Source organism: Simochromis diagramma, unplaced genomic scaffold, assembly GCF_900408965.1.
Source record: "Simochromis diagramma unplaced genomic scaffold, fSimDia1.1 OVJJ01000304.1, whole genome shotgun sequence".
NCBI classification, from domain to species: domain Eukaryota; kingdom Metazoa; phylum Chordata; class Actinopteri; order Cichliformes; family Cichlidae; genus Simochromis; species Simochromis diagramma.
The window spans coordinates 6,204,362-6,212,217 of NW_024387030.1; positions in this window are offsets into that span (position 1 = coordinate 6,204,362).

Sequence of the window (7,856 nt, forward strand, 5' to 3'; positions counted from 1 at the left end):
ATGTGGGCATTTGTTTCTTTCATTTGAATCCATGTCTGTCTGTCTCTGCATGTATTCATATTTGTGTGTGTCCGGTGCTGTGGAGCATTGAGCTGTGTGATGAGGGTGTAGAGGTAGTGGGGGGTGCAGATGGTGTATCGAGGCCTGAGGACAGTCAGCCTGTCCATGACTCACACTCAGCAAGCCAGCAGCTCTTTTTCCCTGTCTTCTCCCCTCTCTCTCTCCTCAGTGGCCCAGAAAGCACGAGACAACAAGTGTGTGTGTGCGTGTGTAAGTAAGTATGTGTGACTGCAGGAGGCAACAGAAAATGCAGACTGAGCTGTCTGTATGCATGTGTCTATTTTTGTGTCCCTGTGCTTGTGTATGCTTATACTTTTGTGTGTGTGTGTGTGTGGGTGTGAAAGTGGCTGTCCAGGAGATGCTGGTGACATCCTTTTCAGCACTGGTTTACCACTGCAGAAACGCACAAAAGCCTTTTGTCCGCGGCTTTAATTTTATCGTACTCTCTTTGTCACTCTCATTCTACCTGCTGCCATCTCGCCCAGCTCCTTATGAACCTTTACACACGGAGAAAATGGATTTAAGGCTTTGAAGCTCCCACAGTTCTGCTATGAAATTCCTCAGCTCTCAGTGGCTTGAGTGAGGGAGTACGGTTCAAAAGGATCGTAAAGATCATTTTACTTTGAGTCCAATCAATAAAGAGGGTTATTTTTCTGAGAAATAAAGTATTGATTCCTGTGTAGGATAGCAAGGTTGTCACATACAAAATATTGCCTTCTGATTCACATCCACATGAAATAACTTGGCCCGTTGCTGAAATACTCGAAGAACCTGTGTTTAATGTACTTGAAAGGCTTCATCAATTATGAAAAAGAAATGAAAGTGATGCTTTTATATTCCCATGGTGTGATGCTTGTTAAAATTTTCAGCCTGGGATCCTCAGAAAATTAAATTTAGTCTCACTAGGGACGTTTAAATCCTTTTATTTGTCGACCCACCAGACATAGGCCTTGTAGCGAGCTCTTTTGGAGCTCCAACTATAACGGGCCTTAATGTGCCAGTCAGCTGTCTACCACCACAGCTGGGGGCTAAGACTGACATTTCTACTTGGTTGGATTCACTGAGCAGCTTTACTTCCAAAGCTTGTTTCTACCTTGGAATCCAGAACAAGAAAGCAAAATCTGTAATATTTCAGGTTTTGTGTGACTAATAACCTGCCATAACAGTTATGCGAGTAGCATAAACAACCAGAGGAATTTCCCAAGGTTTTGCTTGCAGGATCATTAAACTTCATATGGATATATAATTGAGGATATTTGCTACTTGTCATACTATTTAACCCACAGGGTATGGAAGGTGATAAATGTCTTACCAGGATATCCACTATGCTGTTACAGTCCAGCTGGAAGCTGACATTTTTTAAGACCGGCTTCACCTCACAAGGAAGCTGCTGCTTTATAGGACCTTGGGTTTCAACCTCACTGATTATTTATATATTCTTAGAAAGGATCATTTTTTATTTTCCTTTTCTTTTTTAACTAAAGGTCAACAATCATGCTAGCAGCTCTGTGAGACTCTGCTGGAGATCATAGTGGTTAAAGCTATGTGCTAAAAGGTTCACAATGGCCATGCAAACATGAAGCAGGTGCAGTCTTTACAATGACTATGATTTTAGGGTGTTGACATTTACTTTTGCTAAAAGCAGGTCATTAATCTGCTCCCAGGATTTGTGATCTTGAGATTTATATAGCATTTAATACAGATATGAAAAAGGATCCTGAGTTGCGTGGGTTTTCTCAGAGGGTCCTCTGTTTTCAAGGTGTTCCAAGGCACAGGAATAACAACTCTGTGATAGGCTCAGGGACAGATTTTTTGGGGTCCTTACTGCTCCTTACACATGGGTCCTTACACATTCTATCTCATAAACACACACACACACACACACGCACATACATTTTTGCAGTGTGTAAGTCCAAAAATAACATCTTAGCAGTAACCAGAAATGTCAATAGTATCATTCCAGAACCACAGACAACAACCCCAGTCAGCGGCTGGAAAAGGCTAGGCTACCACAAACCCAAAACAGATTTACATGTAGACTTGATAAAGTGAAACATAGACAGCTGTCAAGGAACAAATAAGAGAATCCCAGTAACCACAGGTCCTCACAGACTGACTGGACTTGGTCACCATACCAAATAATTTCCAGTGGACCACCGTCTAGATATCACACATGCACACATTAGTGCACAATGTGTAAGGAAATGGTATACTGGAATTCCATTATTTTATCAGGTATTTGGGGATTATTCAGTGGGAACTGAAATTAAAATTTCATCTTGACATTTGATGAAAAGCCTGATAATCATCATATACGTTACTACAAGTCCTTCTGAGGGAGATGTGAGTTTTTGTATGAAATGTCAGTCTAGTAGCTTTTTCCCTCAAAATGACCAATGATGACCTACTCCTGGTCCTTCACTGCCCTGGAGTCCTTGGGTGATTGGTAACAGCTGTTGAGAAATTTCACTCTGGATCAAAGGAGCAGACTGACCTGAGATGCAGTACAAGCATAGCTAAAAACTCATGAAATTCATCCACCTAGAATTAAAAAATATATATGCAGAAAAATGTGAAAATAAAGCAGTATTCTAAAAATTCCTTGAAAGTTGACTCTGCAAAGTTGCAAGGCTTTCATGTGACAGTTTAAAGAAACACTCTGCTAAGCAGAGAATGTATGCAAGTCGTTCGCTCTGCCTCTCTGTGCTTCTCTAATCATTGTTGATGTGTGTGCTTGGCTGTCTGCTCATGCCTCATCTCCACAAGTCTCCTAGGAGACTTGTGGAGATAATGATGGAGATGGAAACAGTGTTTTCCTGTAGCCCACATGGGTACATACAGAACATACACAGAAGCACTTGTACACTATGTACATATAATATAGCATCTTTTGGGGATGAAGTTTCAACTTAATTAAAGTTTCAACGGTGGAACAGAAACAGAAGACCTGTACGTGGCATTCATTTTACCAGATGTCTTTATGCAGGAAACTTAGCTGCTAGCTGTTAGTTAAACTTTTGCTAATTCACTTCACTGGAATTGGGTGTTTTTGAGCATTGTTAAAGGCTCCATTTTTGGTGACTGAAATTCTAGTGATTTATTTGTCTCTTTCTTTTGGCCGTTCACCTAGTATCTGTGTGTGTGCACTGCAGGTATACGGTTCACGGATTCACATATAAACATACATATACATATACAAATACACTGTGGTTTTTTCTGCATGTATACAGAGAAAATTGGGGGGATGGAGTACATGAGCATTGAGCACTGATGTTGCTGTGGCCTTACATGCATGAGTAAGACTTTACAGTACATGACTGCAATACCCTCCAGGCTTAGGAATTGGTAGTAACACACTGACACAGTTATCAGACCAGACTAATTGGGTCAGGGACTATGGGTATTTACATGTATGCAGGGGAACCTTTGTATATGTCTTAATATGTTAGTGTGATCCTTTCGTGCATTGGAAACCTTGTGCACATCACTGCATGCCTGTTCTCCTTCACCACTCTTTCACTTCTTCTCAAATGTGGGCAAGAAATCAGACTGTGAGGATATGCATGTCATTGCCCATCTGCGCTTTGTGTTTGCATCCCTTTACACATCTATAATGACTAGATATACTGTCTCAAATGTCCCTTCTGTATCACCTCTACTCTTCTATGTCTTCTCATATTCAGAAATATTTTTCCAGCCAGGAAAATCTCTTAGATGTGTCAGAGTTTCTATGGAAGCTCTTGGCAGAGGATCATGCACTCTTACAACTGTCTGACCCAGTTTTAGGTCTGACATCCCTACGGTTAAGATGCTGGGGGAAATAATGCATAATACACAAAAAACACAAACATTTAGCTAAGGCTTGCTCACTGCACAATGCACCACAGTTGCTATGCCATGATAATATGCTTCACCAAATCTGCAGCATGCACGCATGCACATTGATGTGGCTTAAATTTGAAAAAAAAGAAGAAGAAGAAGTTCCATCGTTAATCCCGTCTAAATCAGTCGGTCTGGGAGCATCAATTTAATGAGTAAATTAGAGCGCTGTGGCACTGCACTCATCTGTACTCAAGGCTGTGATCCATTCTATTTTATATCAGCTACAAGCAGGGGAGCGGAGACAATGACTGCATGTTAATGTATGTGACTTGATTTAAATGCGTGTTTCCTGGTATTTTCCAACCTGGCTCCCATCCTCCATCTATTTGCAATGACAGGACTTGTGGGCTGTGATCAGAGGTGAAAGATCTGAATTACAATTTTTACAAAATAATGGAAATTGATGAGCTACAGACCTCAGAAAAGAAAGAAAAGGGTAACAACAAAAACAATGACACGAGAGGGAGTACAAGAACAAGTAAGGGAAGAGGATGGAAAGAGGGATTCAAAAGAAGGAATAAATGATGGATAAATGGGCACAACACAAAGAAGAAACCTATACAGGGATGAACAGCTAATCAAAATTGGGATGCACAGAAGGATGAAATTATAAATTAAAGAGAATGATTAAAAGGGAAGAAGTGAGGGTGACGTGAAAAGGAAACAGAATGAACAAAAGCAAAAGAAAGATGAACAGAAGGGAAGAAAATGAGAAGTATGTGTAGGGAATGAAGATGGAAAAAAACATCAAAAACAAGAGAAGGAATGTGGGAATGACTGAACACGTTAAACATAAGGAACAAATGGAATAATAAAAGAATAAACTGATAGCAGTAAAGATGGAGCACTTAAAAGAATACAAATGAAAGACAGAATAGAAAAGTTTAAGGCAAAAGCGAGAAACGGGAAAAGAAAAGGCAGACATGGAAATTGAACTGATGTAAAGAGGCGGGTGGGTAAGAGAGGGGAAGCAGAAAAAAAGAAATGGCTAAAAGATTACTGAGGAGAAAAGGTTCTTTTAAAAGTTTCAAATGACCTCATGAGTGAAAATAAAAGAGCTGTCACTCCACCGCGGCTCCCAGTTGAGCCTAAGAATGGATCACTGGCTTTGTCACAAAACTCGTTGACCCGTGTAACAGCCACCGATTAACACATTGTCGCATCTGATGCCAGCCTGATCTGCACCAAAGGGAGAAAAGGAGGTAATAGTGTTGGTGTGTATAAGACTAAAACAGAGAGACAGACAGAGATTGAGAAAGAGCAGAAAATGAAAGCAGTGTGTGTGTGTGGGCAGATGCTGTGATGGGACAGTGACAGTAGCTGTGTAGCTAATGACGCCACCTTATAATGGGGCCAACACATTGCTTTACACTCACACATTTCCACTGCATGACCCTCATTATTCCCTACATTTATGGCAACGGGGTGCATTGTGTGGGCATATTCAAAAACACAGCCAAAGTGTTAAGGATGATATTAAAAACAGATTTACTGATTTGGACACCAAAAAGCTGGTCTTCAATTATTCATGTCTGATCTAACAGCAGTATTCTGGAGAGGAGTACAAAGAAAGAAAGTGAGACAAGAGAGAAGAAAGGACGTGAAAAGGAATGGCAAAAATGGAAGATAAGAAAAAGAGGAAATAAGACAGAGGTGAGGTAAAAATGAAAGGGGTGTGTGTGTGTGTGTGTGTGTGTGTGTGTGTGTGTGTGTGTGTGTGTGTGTGTGTGTGTGTGTGTGTGTGTGTGTGTGAATAGGGGGTGGGGTTCAAAAGAAACATTATCGTTTTGTGTATTTCAGTGAAACAGCTCATTATAACCCAGAGCAACAACAAAAAAGACAAAAATTCTCCGGCTCCTACACACACCCACACACACTGGCACAACAGCATAGGAGAATACAAAACAATCTAGAGTAGCCCACAGAGGCACGATTGGTATTTTAAAGCATACAGTGAAAGACAGAGATGGAGTCCAGAGCAGGCGAAGCAAAAAAGAGAAGCGAGGAGGAAGAAGTGAAAGATTTTGCTACTTTTCTGGAGCCAGTACACCGAGGGTATTCCAGGATGGAGGAAACACTTCAGTGTCTCCCTCTCTCGGCACTCATTCGCTTATCCATTCACTTTCTCAGCACTCCTCCCCTGCTGTGGATTGAACCTGGCTTTTCCAAATTCCACTCAGTTATTTTCATGTTGGATCATTTCTTTTTCCAGTTATGTTTATTCATGACCAAGGTTCTGAAAGAGAGATAAGAAGCCAAGTGCTGAGCTGGCCTCGAGGGCTGTGAGGGCTCCAAGTCATGCTGCATGCACAACGACACAAGTCACATGCACACATGTAAACACATGAGAAAGCTCTCAGGGTGCAGGCCCATGAGAACACAAAAACACATATTTGCCAGTATGGTTTTGTATCACGATCAAACTGAGATATTTTGTGAGTGAAACTCCCAAAACGCTATCAAACTGCGATTGAGCCGGCTCCCTCCCTTTGTTGTTTCTGTTTGTCAGGGAGAGATTTTTTTTTTAGAGATGTCAGTACCGAAACAGGCCTGACCCTTATCTGTCAGCAGTGTTTATCATGATGTCATGACAGACACACACATACCACATGGGAGGCTGAGTTTCTTTTTCACCCTCCCTCCTTCCTGCATATAGTTGTGTTTGTATGTTGCCTGCTTTCTGCTTTGTGCATACGTGTAAAACTGCTAGAGGGTGTGAAAGACGGGAGACGTGAAGTGCATGAAATGAGCAAGAGACAGAGAAACGGAGGTGTTTGTTTCTCCGAAACCGGTTTTAGTGCTTCCTTTTTATTCTCTCTCACAGGCTCAAAAAAAGAAAAGAAAAAAACTGCTTAACCACTTTCCTATTTCTAGACATTAATCTGAGTCCCTTGACAAAAGCTAGACAATCTGATCTCCTTACGAGTCGCTCTTCTACAGTTTTTGCTCCTTGAAAAATTCTAAGGAGTGAACTCAGAAATGCATCAGCCTGACATCGCAGCACCACCAATTTGATCACAGTGGTGGATTTGCCTAAAATAACCAGCCACATTTATACTTAGTATTAAAAATATTACATCATGTTTTTAAGGAAGCATCTTTATTTTTGTTTTGTTTTTTCCTTTGCTGTACAGACATTTAAGAGTAGGCAGGAACTTTTGCTCTGTCCCCCACATCAGCTGCATTAAGTTAAAATAGCCCACTGTGTACTCTAACCTTTCACCTTTGTGCTTTCCAATTAAATGTAACCCAGTTCCCATTTAGACAAACAGATGTCTTTTGACAAGCAGATTTTTCAGCCCTTGTTTTTTCTTAAACACTCTACACTTTTGGTTATTTGATGAAATGTGGTGGGCAGTAGCAAACTGTCTGTAGCCAAAATTAACAATGTATTATTATAATACATTATAACAGCGTATTATTAATATAATACATTGTTAAAGTCTCAATGCGGTATCAATAAGCTAACAGAGGCACAGGTGATTTTGTGTCTGTTCTTCTCGCCTGTATAAAAGAATTGATCAAACTCCCTGAAAAGAGCTATATCCTAAAACAGAAGAAAATACAGAATAATGTAGACACCCATATCTCGTTTACTATTTTCACACAAACATTTATGGCCTAACCACCTCAAATGAATTTGCAGACCATAAACCTATGAGAAAGCAAACTTGAAAGGACAAGAGAACATGTCTGGAAGTCTAGCACCACCTACTGTATACTGTGTGCAGGTGCAACATGTTTTGGATGATTTAAGGATGCAGATGTCAAATAATTGGATAAATAAAATGTAAATGAGCGAAACTGAGCACACAGCTTAAGTTTACACTGATTCCTCCGAGTGTTCCTGATTTGATAAAGAAACAGCAGATAGATGGCGACGAAATCCTATTTCAAACCCGCTCCTTGAGGCA